This window comes from Diabrotica undecimpunctata, chromosome 8, assembly GCF_040954645.1.
Source record: "Diabrotica undecimpunctata isolate CICGRU chromosome 8, icDiaUnde3, whole genome shotgun sequence".
Classification (NCBI taxonomy): Eukaryota; Metazoa; Arthropoda; class Insecta; order Coleoptera; family Chrysomelidae; genus Diabrotica; species Diabrotica undecimpunctata.
The window spans coordinates 49,875,114-49,895,340 of NC_092810.1; the positions used below are offsets into that span (position 1 = coordinate 49,875,114).

The 20,227-nt window shown below is 29.5% G+C and overlaps 1 protein-coding gene across 1 annotated transcript in view; it reads right to left on the bottom strand.

Annotated features, from left to right (window-relative positions):
• Positions 1 to 20,227, bottom strand: part of LOC140447526 (orexin/Hypocretin receptor type 1-like) — a 1,044,614-nt gene that overhangs the window by 355,956 nt on the left and 668,431 nt on the right. The gene's annotated exons all lie outside the window — the stretch shown is intronic.

Here is a 20,227-nt window from a genome sequence, read left to right on the forward strand (position 1 = left end):
ATATAAGACTATATAAAAAGTAATAAAATAAGCAACATTTTTACGAAACATAATTATTAAATATTCCATTTTTTAATTATGCTTATGATATCTTTTCGTTGTGTGTTAACTTTCATATTCTAATTTATTCTAAACTGGAATTTAAGTATCCTATTAAATTTTTCACAGTAAACGAAAAATTTATTTACAGACACTAACTTAACAGCTAATCCCAATTTCTCTAAGGAAATAGGTCACTAGTGGGCGTATTACAGTTCGCCGCCTCTTCGTTGCACTGTAACAAAGTGAACAAATAAAAGACAGAATCTAAGCTGGCAATTTAGCCTTAGGCTGTTTGTTTGGTTTTGCGACAAGATGACTGCTTTTCAGCATACTTTTATTAAAATCCGTCATAGTAGAATAAGAATATATATATATATATATATATATATATATATATATATATATATATATATATATATACAAAACTCAAATATATATATATATATATATTGTTATGATGTATTGTTTGTTTGAATGATGAGCAATGGGTATTTTTAATAATATAGGGTTTTTATCGCGGTTCTCAAAGAATTAGTTTGTAAGTACTTTTTTAAATTATCTTTATTATAACTATTATGAAACACACATATATATATCTAACCTAGCCAATGTAAATTTAAAATAAACTATCTTTAAATTGATATTCTTATAAAACTAATTAAATTCTATAGACAATGTAAAATTTAAACAAACTATCTTCAGAATTGAAACTGTTATGACACTAACTAAATTATATTAACAAAATTTTGTACCTTTCTTTCACTGAATGCCTAAATGAACTGTTTTTCACTATATATATTATAATCACCACTGAATGTCTTCGTACTTCGGTTATCCTTGTTTTTGTGAAATTACTTTTTCCAATTATCAGCTTCTACCAATTTAAGATATATTTTTCTTCACCAGCATTTATAAACCACCAAGCAAACCAGCAAAACAGCATTTATATTTATTCTTCTTTTCAATATACCAATATCCAATTATTATAAGTTGATTTATACTAATCTCCAATCATAATATAATTTTAATTTCTTCCAATATACTTTTTTTAATCTTCAATAATTATTTGTGTATAATTATAAATGTGCATTAAAATATATGCATAATTTTTAATCTTCATTTAACTCACTATATTAAACAATTGGACTATTTGTAACTGATTCACTGACTCCAACTAACTTTCATATTTCTTACTAAACTTTTCTGACTGACTTCTTGAAAATTCTGAACAATTTACTTCACTAACTAAATGTGTCTACTAACGTTCATAATAAACTGGCCATCTTGAATCCAAATCACGGGTATTTATATCTTTTCGGATGTTCCAGAACCATCTGGTAAGAAATCATGTTCTATTTAGTTCTATTTCTTCTATATGGATGTTCTCGAAAAAAATATCTGTTCGATCCACGGACCTAATCATTATTCCAGAATGTTCCAACATAAACACAGGTCAAATTCTGCATTCTGGAGAATTCATTAATGTTCTATTGATAATTTTGTTGACATTTAGGCTTTTCAGATCAGAATAAACATTTAAATCATTAAATATATATAAATTAAACATTTTAAACTAACATTATTATTATAACCCCACTTTATATTCGTATTATGATTAATTTCTGTCTGTCAATTTACTGTATAGTTGGTTGCCTATGCACATGGCTCACTTAAATATATTTACAACATTAAAATACAACTTTTTACACTTATTATATGCTAATTTATTAAAAATGCCCTCACATAAATATATTTTTATTAAATTCTCTAGTATGTAACTTCTTAAAATAACCAAATACTTGTTATATCTAAAATTATCTAGTATATAACTTATAAATTAATTTTTTAAACAATATCTTTCTTTCTCCTATATCATATCAATATATATATATATATATATATATATATATATATATATATATATATTGATATGATATAGGAGAAAGAAAGATATATATATATATATATATATATATATATATATATATATATATATATATATATATATATATCTAGAAAAGGAGTACGACCGTCAATCCAAAATATCTAAGTTACACTCGAAGAGTGGTGGGTTTTTCGGTCAAAGTGGAGAAATAAAAGACAAAGATGGTGGCTACTTCATCTATTTATTGAAGACGTTTCGATTTCTGCTCAGAAAGCATCATCAGTTCATCTAAAAAGAACAATATGAAACCAAACATCCATAGAGAAGTTAAAAAATGTGTGTTACCTTACAAAGACATGCAGCAGTAAATGATGTTAAAAATATGAAAAAGCTTACGAAACTGGACATTTAGAGTTAAAGTTTATAAAACAATTAATTGAAACTAGGTATAGTTTGCAATTTAACAAAATTAGCACAGCAAAAGAACATGTGATAAACATACATGTATATAAAAAAGTTATTATAAAAACTTAAGTAAAAAACATTAAGGTTTATTTTATTGTGTAAAGAACTAGAAAGATCATGAGAATGCACTTCCAACAATTTATTTATAATCAATTAGATTTTAATTTTAACTTTAGGTAATATTATTGAATTATTTAAGATTAATATAGTAATAAAGGTAACTTCATTTTTATCTTTATTACTATATTAATCTTAAATAACTCAATAATGTTACCTAAAGTTAAAATTAAAATCTAATTGATTATAAATAAATTGTTTGAAGTGCATTCTCATGATCTTTCTAGTTCTTTACACAATAAAATAAACCTTAATGTTTTTTACTTAAGTGTTTATAATAACTTTTTTATATACATGTATGTTTATCACATGTTCTTTAGCTGTGCTAATTTTGTTAAATTGCAAACTATACCTAGTTTCAATTAATTGTTTTATACAACTTGTCCAGTTTCGTAAGCTTTTTCATATTTTTAACATCATTGACTGCTACATGTCTTTGTAAGGTAACACACTTTTATTGTAACTTCTCTATGGATGTTCGGTTTCATATTGTTCTTTTTAGATGAACTGATGATGCTTTCTGAGCAGAAAGCGAAACGTCTTCAATAAATAGATGAAGTAGCCACCTTCTTTGTCTATTATTTCTCCACTTTGACCGAAAAACCCACCACTCTTATCAAGTCTATATATTCCAAAACGCAACGGTACATTAATTTTATATATATTTAAAATTTTATATATATTTTAAACTGACTTTTGCAATATAACATTAAAATAAAATTGAGCATTTTTAAATGAATTTACTCAAGTTTTTTTTTATAATTGGTCTTACTGACCAGATTTTAATGTAAGTACACTTCTGTGTCTTTAGTAAAAAAAAAACTCAAGTTTTCGTCTTGTATTTTTTCTTTTTTTTACATCTTATTTTCAACCTATTAAGAAATGGCCTCAAAAAACGCTAAAACTGTTTTTTCGGTTATTTTAGTAGTTTATTTGCACTTTGCGTTCAAAGCAAACGTTTTACATAAATATCATGAGAATCATTTTCGTCTTAAAATAACTCAAATTATTTAAAAAAAAACTGTTATACATAAATGGGTTGCCATGGAAAATTTTCGGAAAACATTTGAGCATAGCATATTGGCATCAAAATAATATCAAATAAAACAAGTTTTAGCATGAGGGTATGAACTATGAAATCGACCTTTTTCGACAAAAACCACACGCCTAGCAAGCTTAGCAAGAAATATAACCTAGTTTATTTGGGATTATTTCTTTTCCAAACATTACATAAACCAATAATATTTTTATAAATAATTGAATGGGATAATTTGTTTTTTTTTTATAAAATCTATTATAAATTAAATATTTATGAAGTTTATTAAAGAAACATAATATGTTTCTTTAATAAACTTCATAAATATTTAATTTATAATAGATTTTATAAAAAAAAAAACAAATTATCCCATTCAATTATTTATAAAAATATTAATCATAAATATTTATTTTTTACAATAAAAATTACCATCTCATCCACAGTTACACAATCTGACAACATGTATAGCCTCTGGCAATTAGTCACAAAATTATTAAAAATATTTGAAATAGCCGCTGTTTTATCAGTTTTCTTCCGCTCTTCGCGATCCATGATATTGTCAAATCTAAGACACAACAAAAGTATTTCAAATCTTTTTAAAGACATCGTCATTCTGAATATTGGCCGACCCAAAACATCTTTAGAAAATAGTTAAAGCATATCTTCATGAGAAGATTTTATAATTGAAGATAGCATAAAAAGCCCAAGCAAAGCCTTCAACTTAACTATATTTGTGCTTCTGTAGTTTTATGCATTAGTCGAATCAGATAACTTTTCTCTTATTATAATAATTTTTTGGTTACTCCATGTTCAATTTGTTTCAACATTTCATCAGTAATCAACAACTTCCAAATATCTGATTTAGAATGGATATTTCATAGAGTCCTGCTTACCGCTGTTAGGCCTCGTAATTCTCTGACAATGTTATGTGTTCGTGTTCTTGTATTTCTCGGAGGCTCCGTTCCCTGCCACTGAAAACCATTTTTTCCTTTGAATATGGTCTCATCCCCTTCTACTTGTAAAAAATCGGTTCTGGATTGTAAATCATTCGACGGTTCATCTAGTTCCAAAAGTTCGTGATCTGAATTCGATGAATTCGATTCTTCGCTGCTGGAGAGATCACTTTGCCGAATTACATAGTCGGGATCTTCATCCGAATTATCTATAACATCTTTCATATCCTCGTCACTCCCTTGCTCTAATAAATATAAATCTTGATCGTCGGCAAGTAGTAATCTTTGTATATTCTTTTCAAAATCTGGGTCAGCCAGATTTACTTTTTTATTACGACCAGTTCCGCGAGGTCCTGCTTAATCCGTTATTACTACAAAATTAAAAATTTTTAGAGTAATTATGTTTATTATACAAAAAATATGAAATACCTTATTGTTTATTAGTACACAATCCGTAACAAGTGGCCTCCTAGACGTATCATAAAAACACTGCAATTCGAAACACCTGGTTTACTAGACCTATACATTTTGAAAACTACTGTTATTACGACTAAAACACTAAAGCGATCGCTACGATACTGCAGAACTATGCTTGTTATACACCTTTTACAGAAAAAATGTTATAATAAATAATAGACAAAACACATTTCCGACACATGATGATATTTATACCATTGTTTTCCGTAAACAATAAGCTTGCTACATCAGTCAAACAGATCAATATTTTGAAACAACAGTTAACATAATACAAAAGTGACTAAAATTCAAGGAAAATCGATGTGCAGTTGCCCAGCACTTCACTAAATCGAATATAATTTCGATTCTGAATACGATGTCATAAAAATTTTGGTAAACAATAATAATTAAAACAGCAGGCTTTTCACAAAAATGTATAACATAAAAAAAAAACACTATTAGCTATAGAACAAACACAAAAACACAAAACAATAGATATTGCGAGATCGTAAAAACCTTGAATAATTCAATAGCTACCACACTGGTCGGAGCAAACAAAGTAGTTCTCTGTTTTTATTTGGAATGCTTTTTGACAATTTTGTTATTATTCTCATTTGATTTTAAACGTCGAGTGAATTGTCCCACAGTATACCAGGTATGCCAAAAGAAGCGGGATGGTCAAATATTACTTATTTTTTTCATGATAAATCCAAGTTTGCAATAAAAAATTGGTGTTTCTATTAAAGACTTTAAAGTTGCTCAGACTGTAGGATCGTTTTTATTGTTAATCGATAGATTTTTAAAGAATATTTAACGTAGACTCGAAAATAGGCCAAAATGGATGTCACCTGCTGAAAACTCAAAGATTTATGATGAGGATAGTATTTTTCATATAAAAATGCGTGGACGTCACAATTTTTTATAAAGTGACGTCACTTATATTTAAAATTTCCAGAATGTCAACGTTAGAGTTCAAATTTTCCTAACACAGCTAATAATACGAAACCCATACGAAACTGCTCGAAATTTCATAGGCGTCAATATGGTATAGTAATCAATTATAATGGGAAGCTTAGTATTATCATTGTTTAAATAGGACTAGTTAGCCAACGCAATGTATAAATTTGTTTGATTCTAATTGAGACAGTCACTAGATGTCACCACTCTTTCTGTCTCAATAGATTTTAATATACCATTGTTTGTTTGATATACATTATACTAGATGGTGTTATGTGAAAAAGTTAAGGACTAAACTAAACGTCCATTTTTGATCCACTGAATTAAATTCACCAGCGTTGCAATATTTCACTGACATAGTAGCGACAGGTTTATTTACATATAAAAATGTTACAAAAACAGAACATGAATCACAGGTATTCATTTAAAATAGAGTTATTACTATCAACTACATAGTAAATATCGTGTCAACTAAAATTGTACCTACATAAACGTGCTGTGACTTCTAAATTTTCCTATATCTAAATAAGTTTAAAGAATTTAAGTATTTTATTTTATTTGGAAGTGTATTACAAAAATTTGGTCCGAGGTAAGTAGAACATTTTAATTCTATGTGTTTAAAACAAAAAACATTTGTATGAGAAATGAACAAATTAGGTATTTAGAAATAAATTTTACCGGATAATACATACATTCGATAATATTTGAAAAAAGTGATTTTAAATTAAAGTAATGTTACTTCCATAATAAATAAATGGTTTTTTACAGATGGCTGGAAATATTTGTTGTTATTACAAATGTGGTTTATCACCATACAAAATTCATAGATTAAGAATGTTCAGATTTCCGACAAAAAATCCTTCGGCTTGTCAAACATGGATATTACACTCTGGTATGTAAATAGAAACTTTTTTTATATTCTTTTATTTTACACCGTTTCCGTTACGCAATTAACTTGAAAAAATGTTTATTTTTTTTTCATTCATCATTTTTTATTATCGCCAGGGTGCACGCGTCATATTCGAGATGCATTAATTTGAATTTTACGTTTTCGTTGGTATTATAATTATGATATAATAAACTTCGGAAAAACAAATTAGTGAATAAATATCAAATTAATAAACATAAACAAAGTATTAGATATTAAAATATGTATTTCTGTAGCTATTTTTAGTTATTGTATTGAAAAGTAGAAATAAGTTCATCTTTATCGGAGAACTAATTTATACAAAGGTCCATCTGGGAAAAAATTATTGGTTTCACGTAAAAATTTTATACTGATATTTGAAGATTCTAAAAGATATATGAGGGTTAGTTAATAATAAATCTGTAAAGACATACAGGTGATTTTGGCTATAAACGTTTTTTATCCAGTTTAGAGAAAAATAGTTAAAATAAAAATTGTAGATTCAAAAAGTTCTTTCATTTGTGAGTTTCTAAATTAAAATATATAAAGAATTCACCAAAATAGTTGCAAAAAACCCTTGATTTTGCAGAAATTTATAAATTTTAATAACTTTGTTTTTGCATAATGATATGTAATGTAACTAATAAAAATAGTGACGATTTGTTTATCGTACAAAGCGATTATGTAAACAACTTTTTGTTGAGCTATCCCAGTTTGAAAAAAAAATTATGTTTTACGTGCCACAGAAGCCAAGATATTGCAAATTTTGCAATCGCCCTTCATTTAGAAAAAGTTCAAATCTAAAAAAAACCGAGCTCAAATGGTTCTCCATTCTACTTTCCGAAGCGGTATTTTAAGAATACCATCATTTTAACGGGTTATAAATTTTTACTTCTTTACCGCATATGCCATATTGTAAGTTGGAACGCACAATTCAGATCTTCATTTAGTGTCCCTTCAATTTTCAGCTCTTACTGTTGATAGACAATGGAAGTATGATTTTAAGAATAAAATGCTTTGGTTTTAAATATAAAATGCTCTCTTGCCTAGTAATGGTCATAGAAGATTCTATTTTTTTTTTTTAGAAAGTGTGTTTTTCACCAGTTTTTCATAAGCATCTAAATAAGTTTGTGGCATAAACGATATCAACGTTATTTTAAATGTTTATAAACAGAATAAATAACCTATAAACTATTTGCTCTGATTGATATTTAGCGCACTTTAATAACTTATTCATTTCCATAATTTCCAGGAGCTATGTTACATGTCTTTGCGCAAAAAAGGAGTTATTATAATTTATAAATAACTGCAAAAATAAGGTTTTTTTTGCAACTATTTTGGTTAAGAGTTTCATGTATTTTAATTTGGATACTCTCAAAAATTACATAACTTTTTATGATCTACAACTCAAATAAAAGGTGAAAAAATCTTAAACAGATATTTAAAGCCTCTAAAAGGTATATGAGGGGTAGCTGATGACAATTATGTGAAGACTACAGCTAATTTTGCTTTGATTTTTTATTAAACAATCGTAAAAAGTGAAAAAAGTGTATGCGCATAAAACGTTTCTTATTCATGTTAGAGATATATGATTAAAATAAAAGTTATAGATCATAAAATGTTCTCTAATATTGAGATTTTTATAATTAAAATACATAAAGAATTGACCGAGATAATTTAAAAACCCTTATTTTTGTAAAATTTATAAATGTTAATATAAATATAAATAATATACATATAAATAACTTTCTTTTTTGCATAACGATATGTAATACAACTATTTAAAATTATGGCAGTTAATGAGTTTTTAAAGGGTGCTAAATATCATACAGAACGACCATACAGTTTATGAGTTATTCAACTTGTTTATCCAGGAGTCCGATTATTTAAAAAAACTGTACTTATCCAAACAGTCACTCTAGGGTTATTTTGTAAATAGAAATCGATTTTTATGGCTTCGTTTTAAATTATTAAAAACAAACATCAAGATTATATTAAATTTGTGTTTAAATATCAGTTTGAAGAATAACAAATTTTTAGCATATAAAAATTTCTAATAACTTTGACTTTTTTATGTGTTACACTTGTATCTAGGCTCAATATAAAGCTAAACATTTAAAAAAAACCAAAACCTTCTATTGCCCAGAGGAAATTAAATAGCATTTTTTTTTCTTGTTTAAGAAATTGCAAATATTTTCATTGTTTATTAACATTAAGGCTGAAAATTGAACACATTGTAAAAGAATATCTAAATTTTATAATTCGATTTATAAATGGCATACACAGTGAAAAAGTAAATTAGTTTTGAAACATTAAAATAATGGTAATCGTAAAATATCGCCACAGAAAAATGCAAGGGAGATCTGTCCGCTGCAATATCTCAGCTTGTTTCTTGTTATTGGTTATGGAAATTTCTGTTTTTTTTTAATTGTGCTTTTACACCAGCTTTTCATTGAGCCTACGTACAGCCGTATGACATGAAAAATATTAAAAGTAGTATAAATATTTAGAAGCTAAAAAGCACTTTTTCAAACTGTTTTTTTAATAAAATGTTGAAGTTTACAAATAAAGCTTCAAATAATCGATTCAAAAAACGTCAAATAACTGTCACAGGTTAAACACCCTTTTTAAAGTTCCTCACGGATTTTAAATATTTAAACAGTGTTAAACAGATAAAGTAATTCAACGACGAGTTAACAATACGAAGCGAAGTTCTTTAATCACAATGTGATAAGAAAACAAGTATCAAATTTGGTTTTATATTTCAATAGTCGAATTTAATTGCGGCTATATTGGTGTAATTAAAGAAAACCAGTGAAAATCCCAAGAAATAGGTGAGATCCTTTTTTCTTTCTTTCCAGTTTGGGAGAGGGTCCATTAGGTACTCACATTTAGGTATTGTGTTACGGTCTGGGTAACCAGGACAACACATCATGAACAGCAATTAAATATTTACATTTACACAAAACAGCTTCAATTCCAACCCAAAATCATATGTCGTTGCCGCAGTCTCTAGACCTCCTCCCCGTTCGTTTTCTAAAAGGGAACAAGTTATTGTCATGCACTCCATTTTGAATACTGTTTTATTTAAATATATTATAGAAATTGGTGAAATGGTTTATCCAAAAAATATTACTTTTACATCTCGCATTTCGAATAATCGAATCCGCATTTTCCTCACTTCTACCGACATCGTTGATCAACTAATACACCGAAAGTCATAATTAATTTCACCGTCATCTTTATCTGCAGGCTTCTTTCTGCGACCAAAAGAATCCTTATTTCAAATGTATCTCCTTCCATTCCGCATTCACTAATCGAGACGTCCCTAAAAAATACGGAACATCAGATGATCAATAGGCATATTATCAGGAGTTTTCCTAGGGTAACATTTGTAATCCCTGACAAGGTGAACTTCGAAGTGCAATCTTCTCTGTTAATTAACCATGAAAATACATCCTTTAAAATATTTTTATTCTCTGACAGACCGTAGTGTTTTCTTTGTAAGCTTACGGGTCGTACCATGGGGTATGATTGCAAAGTCTCCAGTTGACCAGATCACACACTCATTGCAGCTAATGCTCCTCCCTCTTTTTCATTTTCAGCTGACTCTAAGGAGTCCTTAATCCTAAATCCTTAACTTCATCAAAAGAATTTCTATCTTCGGAAATTGAGTCCATCTCCGTTAACTACATACCCATCCTGGCTGCCATTATGGATTTATCCATCCCTCGTCGTACTAATTCAAAGCCCATGTTGGCAGTAGGACAAAAAAAGGGGACACTTCAATGACAGTCCTCCTGATACTCCTACCATTCTATCTTCATCCGGTATTCTTGCTCTATTAAGTTCTTTTCCTCCTTCGGCATTTTCGATACCACCCAAAGTGGTGGTATCGAAATTATATAATCGGATATTATATTTCCTCTATAAAAATGATTTACAAAGATAATCCGACTAATTTTACACCCAATTCCATGCAACTTATTACATTTCTTGAGAACTCTTTTGTATGTATCACCCCACTACAAGAAGCTTAAAAATCCTCCAACATAGATGGTATTCAAAAGGACTTATTGCAGCTCTACATAGGTACAAGGAAAAGATCAATAAAAACCGTATTACTAGAATCTTAAAAAAGTTAAAAGAACAGCCTACCTCCGACTTACAAGAGTATATATAAGTGCATCCTCTGATAAATCTGATGTCAAATCTAATCACAGCATACATGATGAATAGAATTTCTCTATTTCTCTCGCATTTATTCATTTTTTCTGCTCTCTGTATATTTTTACTTCATCTTTTGCCAAATTTAGACACGATATTTAATTAAGTAAGAAAACTTTATGTACTTCAAATACTAGCCCAGTGTGGAAAAAAAATTGTTAATAAAAAATAACCTTAAAATCTCCAATCTCTTTTTTAATCGAAAGGTTATCCTTGACAATTAAGAGACAGCCAAGATTCTGGCAGAAAATTTAAAAGAAAAGTTTTGCAACAAATCTGAACCTAACCATATATACTCTTTTCTTCCTTCGCCCTTTCATTATTCATCCTCAGTTTCGCAAGATACCAATTATCCGAACTCTCGTATAAACTATTTCGAACTAAAAGCTGCACTCAAATCCTATAAAAACACAAAAATTAGGGTTTTCTAGAATAATCTTGAAAAATTTCTCGAAAATTCCTTAGGCACCAACGACCCTCTAAATGAAGCCAGTAAATTTACCACTGACATACCGCTGACAATCGTTAATGAAAGATCTTGCCCTAATCTATACTAAGATAAAAGAAAGATCATTACAAAGAACAAACGAACACAAACGGGTTATGTCATGAAGACAAATCGTTTTTGTCGTCATGACATGTCATTTTTTCGCTGTATTGCTAGCTACCATTCTACCACAATTTTACAATTATTTCCCGTTCTAAAACCCTTCCTACTCACATTTTAACCCCACTCCATTAGAAATACAGACAGTTGTACACTTGACTGCTGACTGTTGCTAGAAACAGTCGTCCTCTCTTTCGTCTGCTGAGTCTTATTAGGCAGACGTATAATCTCTCTATCGCTATCTATCGCTTGGTACAGACTTACCGCGCTTTTTCTCCACTCTAACTCTCTCGCATGTAGTTACGCGAAAAATACCGAAAATACTATTTTAATCGTGTACAGACGAAAAATGTGCTCTATATCGTGATCTAAGTGTTAGTACCGCGAAACACGTCTTCAGAAACCGGTAACCGGACAGTTTCCCAGTATGAAGAACAACCGCGACTGAAAGCCTCTAAATACCGCGAGTGTGTATATGTACACCAGAAGAATTAGTAAGACTTTATATAAAATTAATTTGATATAGTCTGTATAACCTTTTGCCACATATCCTAATTTATTTGAACCAGCCCTATGTAATACAGTCCTCATACACCGAAATTATATTCATAATTTCACATATGTACACCCTTTTAGTACACACACATTTCTTAAGCAATCTATAATCAACAAGATGTCGTAGCAACTGTACTTAACATTGAAGGGGCATTTTATTTAATCTCCAGAAAAGCAATCATTGACAAAATCTCCAACTATAATTTAAATGGTAATATTTTCTCATTTGTAAAAAAATATCTAATTGAAAGAATCTTTAAAGTCCTTGCCAAGGGTAAACTTTTTCAATCTCTTCCTCAAAATTAAGGTGTCCCTTTAGAATCTGTATTAAGTTTAACTTTATTCATTCTTGCCATCAACGAAATTTGCCTCCCATCAAATATGTTCAATACGCTGATGACCTAATCATTTACTGCCATGTTAAATCTGTCTCAACCTCATATAAACTTATACAAAGTGTAGTAAATCTAACGAACTAAGATTATCACTCTCTGAGAGCAAAACCAAATTAATAAAATTTTCCATAGGGATTTCCACTCCCTTACCCCAAATTTTATTTACCAATTCTCTACTTTCTGTTGTTAATTATTGTAAAATTCTCGGTTTTATGTTTGACTCCAGATTAAATTAAAAACATCAAATCTCTGAACTTAAAATCAATTGTTTTAAAAAGTTGAACATTTTTAAAACCCTCAGTCATCTTCAATGGGGTGCCAATAAAACTACTTCTGAGCGCTTTTCGCTTTAGTCCCATTGAGAGTGTATACCGTGAATCTAATGAACTTTCTCCTACCCAAGACGATAATCACTTCTACTTTCGTATGCTGCATTAACATCCGCAAATCCATTTAATCCCGTTCATTCCCTAATTGCCACAGTGCTGTCTTCTTCCACTAACAATAACCAACACCTTATCATAAAACCTATACCTCAATTAATTTGTCCACTACTTGAAAATATTGACCTTTTTCTGACTAGTTCATTTCCTCTACCTTTACTTCCCCTCTGGGCTAAAGATCTCCCTTCAATATATACCTCACTCACTATTTTTAACAAACTTGAATCTTCTAACCTTTGTTCTAAACTATTTGTTCAGATTAACTTTCATATATCCATTTAGTCAATACAATTTTCACTGAGCACCTATTAGTTCAAAACATTCATGACATAATACCAAAATCTCTCTGCTTACGATGTAACAGTCTCTGTCATATGGCTGCCTTCTCGCACCGGAATTACTGGTAATAAAACAGCAGATCATTGTGCCAAAGAAGCTACCAACCATGCCAATTCAACTAGCTAACGAATCTCGAAATTCGTTTTAAAAAAGTCGGTAGAGGATACTTGACAAAACTTAGAACAAAAGAGCAAAACAACTTTTCATAAACTTCAATGTTTTATTGGTCATCTCTCCCTAGACTTCATAACTATAAGAGAAGCATCGACTATTACAAGACTACGAATCAACCATACCAAACTTACCAACTGCAAACAATTCACCAGCCTGTATAAAGCACTGGACTTGAAACCTACTCTAAGGAACTAGAGAATTGTCTATCTCTTCCTCAACTGTAAATTGTATATGTTGATTATGATACTTGAAAATGTTGACTATTTCAATAATTTTGTGTTTAGGAAGTGCCTGTTTAGGAAGTGTCAAAACTAAATCATCTACATATCTTTAAAAAAAAGGAATGAAAAATGTGCAATTGTTGATAAAATCACAATCACTGATAACATCATCCATGACATAGCTACTTAGAATGGGTGAAAGACTAGATCCCATAGGACTAGTTTCTGATAGTCCTATGGGATCTTTTTTTTCCTATCTAAAAAATTTCTTTTTTTTTACTCTTATATATATATATATATATATATATATATATATATATATATATATATATATATATAAACATATATTGGCACAACTGCGAAGTTATTTATATTTTGAATACAGAACTTAAATTGTTTTTTACTTTATTGTGCAGAAAGTTGCTTTTTTTAAGTTGTGTTAATAATAATATTGTTGTAGGTAATGCTGCATTGGAAAGTCTGGAGCTACCCGATTTAAAAAAAAATTCCTTGCAGTAAGCATTTTGTCCAAAAATATCTAAATGCAAACCAAAAAAATATAGTAAGGTAGAAGAGGAAGGTTTGTTAACGACACCACGCGTTTTTATACGTATTCGATAGCAAAACAACCTCAACCAGTGCCAATAGTGTTTCGCAATACATACATTGCTTATTTTAGGTCATGAAAACAATGTTACAATCAATTTCTATATCTATTAATGTAAACAATTTTGTTTTTTTTTTTTTATCTTGAATTATTATTTCGTTAATATTGTCTATGTGTAGATATTAGAATTTTGATAAGTGGTATATAACTATTAAAATAATGCGAATTTAATTTTTGCAATATCTATCACTTTGTAATTTAAAATTATTTCATTAATAAACAGCTCAAATCGGGCGAGTTGATTGAAAAAAACATTCTCATTTATGTAAACAGAAATACAAAAATGGTGTTTATATCATAAAATACATAAATAAATAAAATAAAGGATACTATTTATTAAAGTGTTGTTTTATTATTCCTTTTATCCCAACACATATATTAATTTTTCCCTAAATATGTGTTGCCTCTTGTTGTGGCATATCGATGTGTTTATTTGTTTTTGAAAAATATTATCAAAAAACCATACCTATAAATTTACTATATTTTCAAACGTCATTTTAAAGATTAAAAGATTGAAAATTTAATTTTCTCAAAACATACATAAAACCATTGTTTAAAAAGATTTTCTTTTTTAAACAATGATAAAACTTAAGTCTTGACTAAAAAATAAACCTCTGCATTAGTGTTCTAAGACGATAGCAATCGAGTACATTTCAATTAAATATTTAATCCTTTTCTAGCAAATCATATAACCAAATTAAATATCTGGTAAACTAATAAAAATTTAAAAAAGGTAGCATTTACCTACTTCATATAAATAGATTACTAACCGATTTAGATTTAGCAAGTCTCAAAGTATAAAAACAGTTTGAAATATTCGCTCGAAATAGTCAATAGTCAAGTTATCTTTCACTAGACGCATACAACGATAATAACAATAAGCATTTTATTAAAGTTTTATATTTTCTTCACAATCTGGCATCCGTGTACAGGTTTGCCTTAGTTAGGAGACAGGCAAATATATACTCGAATAGAATCCTGCGGAGAATTAAGTTTCTGTTAATAGTTTTTTAAATTTATGACTAGAGGCCGCCATGTGACGGCAGAATAAGAGTCAAACGTTTGTTCCATAAGGATTGTCTAACTAGTCCTATTTAAACAATGGTATTATATTAATTAAATAACTAAAAACATTTGTTATTATTAATAATATAAATTTTATGAAATAACTCTTTAAGTCTAATATTCCACAAAATAATAATTTTAATTAAATATATTAGACAATTGTATGCAACTGGTACAAAAATACTTCAAATTGTTTGACAGTTCAGCGTGTGGTAAAATTGTTTAAAATGTTGATGCTTTTTTAGAGTAAGAATTTTGTTTATGTTTTGATTTCTTACACAACTTGATTATAATATATTATATATTAATAAATTGTATTTACAAATACATATTAAATTTAGATTAACAGCGTTAAAAACTAATTATTGTTGTGTATTCTGATTGTGCTATGCCAAAACAACTAAATAGTCTGTAAAAAGCTGATAGGCTTTCATATAAGATAGATTATTTTGAACAAGAAATAATGGCGGGACGTTTTTATTATTAATGCTCTAAAAATGGTAAGTTTAAAATTTTGAGAATATATAATTTTGTATTAAAATTGTTTTCTTTTGTATTTAAGTGTGTTGCAGTAATCTTAAAACTAAGTGTATTTACTGTTAATATGATAGTTTGACAAATAGTTGACATTTAAAAAATTCCTCACTAACTATTCTGATGTTTTGGCAACGCTGTGGGGTTCTGACGTCGTAAATCTTGAATGACGTGCATGCATTTTTATATGAAAAATAGTATAATGATTTAGTTTTAATCAAGGAAGATCACATGCCTTCCATAAAATGGTTCTCTAATAAAGTTACATTATAATATTCATAAGGTAAAACTACAATTAATTCATTAAACAGATATTTCAACTTACTACCAGTGAAAGAATCGAAGAAAAATTATTGTAAATTAGTAGATTTATTTATAAGTGTTGTGATGTTTAGAAGAGAATAAAATCTTAAGAAAACCAAGTTGTATTTTAATAATACCACACCATATATATATATATATATATATATATATATATATATATATATATATATATATATATATATATATAATATATATATATATATATATATATATATATATATATATATATATATATACGAAGTAACAAGAAGTCCAGAGACCTCTCTCTGATAGTAAATTAGGTGAACCGCAAATTCAAAGCCTCTTACTAGAGACTTTTAACGACGCTAGAAGTACATTTTTACTTCAACATGCATCTACGATTCACCTTTGAAAATTACTATCTTTTTTCGCTCTTTACGTAGAGAAAGAAAGTTACTTTCATATATATATATATATATACACAACGCAAAAGTCTAAGAATATTTTAATAATTTGACAATACCAATGACAGAAATTTCATGACCATATAAATTTGCTTGTACTATAATTGTTGATACAGACACTCACTTCTTATCAAAAAAAAATTGTAAAACTGACAGCAATACGTGTTTTAGAATGTTTTTTATAAGAGACAAAAAAATCGACATTTTTCTGTTTTGTTTATTTTTAATTTTAGTCACTTTATACCATTCTTGCTTAATAGGTGAGTTAAAGATATTGTCTTTTTACCATGCAACGACAACATTTAACGTTGTATGAGATGGATAGAGCCGTGAGACTCCTTCAAGCTGGTATGCGACAAACTCAAGTTGCTGACCAGCTGGGTGTCTCCCAAAGCATCGTAAGTCGTTTGTGGCGTCGTTTTAGAGACACTGGGAGTCCAGCCGAGCAACATCCAGGAAGTGGTCGCTCTACAACCGTCGCTCAAGACCAATATTTAATTTTAAATGCCAGAAAGCAACCAAAAATTACAGCACCCGAAATGGTTAATGAATTACAGCTTGCACATAATGTAACAATTAGCAGCAGTACAGTGAGGAATCGTCTCCATGAAGCCAATCTTCGTAGTCGGTGACCACTGAGATATCTACCTTTATCTAGAGGTAATCGCGCTGCAAAATTAACCTGATTTCAAGAGTTTCCGAATTGGACTGACAATGACTGGGCCACAGTTTTGTTTAGTGGCGAGTCTAGATATGGATTTCATCCAGATTATCGTCGGACAAGAGTTTGGAGACGACTCGGAAATGGAGAACGATCACATCTTCAAGAAGTGTATACATACAGAGGTGGTACATTAATGGTATGGGGCGGAATCATGGTTGACGATAGAACTGACCTCATTTTCTCAGGTGGCTTTCTCACAAGGCAGCAATATTTGGACACTATTCTTGAACCTGTTGTGCGCCCGTTTGCTGCTGCTGTTGGAGAAAATTTTTACTTTATGCATGATAACGCTCGGCCACATGTTGCGCATATTGTAACAAACTGGTTGAATAACGAGGGTATTGATGTATTGCTGTGGCCAGCACAATCACCGGACTTGAATCCCATTGAGCATGTATGGGGCATGCTTCAACGAAGAATTACTTCACATATGGGCAATATCTACAATGAATTTCAATTAAAAGAGCTTCTGATAGAACAATGGACACAACTACCTCAAGCAGACATTAACAATGTGATTTAAAGCATGAACAGTAGATGTAGAGCTGTGATAAACCAACGTGGTGGCCATACTTTATTTTAAGTTTATATTTCGTATTTTTAACACTTTATGATGGTATGTGTAAGATGGGTGATTTGCAATATATTTTTTTTTGCTCCAATTTTCTGTTTTTTGCAATTTATGGTTTTTGAAATATTAAACAACAATTTAAACTACAAATTTTGTATTTTTTTTTTTTCAGTTGATTACAGATAAACAAAATACGTCTATTTATAGAAATATCCCTGGACTTTTGCGTTGTATGTATATATATATATATATATACAGTGTGAATATTAAGTCTTACCCCCCTAGTGAACTCCGTTATTTAAGACAAAGATGGAAAACGCTCGGACCCGTCAATTTTTATTTTAATAGAGGTATTTTATAACATAAAAAAAATTGTCACCCCTTTCATTCCCTTCACTTGACAGCTACCCCCTCAGATTTTTTAAATGGCAATGGGGGTCCTGCGATAGTTCGTTGGAAAGGGTTTGAAAAGAAGAATTCTAAAATCTATCACACTTTACTTTAACTTTAAGGATCTGTTTGTTAATAACGATTTATTGTTTGGAGATATACTATGCGATACAACAATACAAAACAGGTACACTGGTTTTGCTTTAATATGGGACATTCGGTATAACAAAATTTATTAAGTTTTTATTCTTGAACGTTTATACCGAATTATTTTTTTACAGAATAAATACTTTGGTGTCGGTAAAACATATCATGGTTAGAACAATTTTTTAAATAATCTAGTTGGCGTGTATAGTTTTTGACAACTGTCATAAAAACCAAGCAATTAGCTCTGTTGATTGTAAAGAATATTGACAAGAACTTGAGATTTGGTGAGCTTTAGTGGTAAACTGTAAATTTTTAGTATTAAAAATTCAAAACAATCAAAATGGCACCACCTCGTAGATTAGTAGACAAATGTGAAGCAATTTTAATATTTAGCGAAGCAGGCCGTAACTACCATGAAGCTGTGAGAATATTTAATATAGACTATAGACTATATATAAACTATAGACTACTTGTCACCAAATTTTGTGAAACTAGTTCTGTCAAAAACAAGAAACGGGATGGTAGAAAAAAGATTTCTGAGGAAAAGCAAGTAGATATTTTGTCTCAATTTGTAGTAAATTCCAGTTCAACTAGAAATGTTGCTCGCGAATGCGAAGTATGTCACAGGACTGTCTTAAACATTTTAAAAAAGCAAAAATTTTATCCCTATAAGATGAAAATGGTGCACGAATTAACAGAGGATGATCCAGATCGACGACTGCAATATTGTGAAACTATGGATAATATTTCACAAGATCCAAGTTATTTAAGACATATTTGTTTTTCCGATGAAGCTACATTCTATTTAAATGGTCATGTACATCGACAAAATGTAAGATATTGGTCTGATGAAAACCCTCGATTGTTTCGAGAGTGTCATACTCAATTTCCCACTAAATTAAATGTTTGGGCAGATATACTAGGCTATCATATTATAGGCCCTTTTTTATCGAAGGCAATTTAACGGGGGAAAGCTATCTTAATCTATTGGAAACACAAATAATTCCTGCAATTCATGATGTGCTTAGAAACAATCCAGGCGAATTCACCCAAGATATTATTTTCCAGCAAGATGGAGCTCCGCCTCATTATGATGCTGGAGTTCGAAATTTTTTAAATAATTTGTATCCGAGAAGATGGATTGGACGTCGTGAATTTATTGAATGGCCACCAAGATCACCAGATCTTACTCCTCTAGATTTTTACCTATGGGGTTACCTTAAATCCAAACTGTATGGGAGCCAGTTGACGACAGTCGATGAACTCCGTCAAAGAATAATCGAAGAATGTTATAGGATTGATATGCAGACCCTACAAAGGGTTAAGGAGGCAACGAAACAAAGAATCCACTTCTGCCAGAAAGTAAATGGAGAACATTTCGAGCATCTCCTGCAGTAATTTAAGTTTTCTTTAGGGTAATTTGCCAGTTCCTTTAATTTTAAAGATGTTATTTAATACATTATTTTTTGTATATTTTATTTTAAATAAAACCATTATGCCATACAAAATTTCAAAGTTATACATTTTTGAATTCTTCTTTTCAAACCCTTTCCAACAAACTATCGCACGACCCCCATTGTTATTTAAAAAATCTGAGGGGG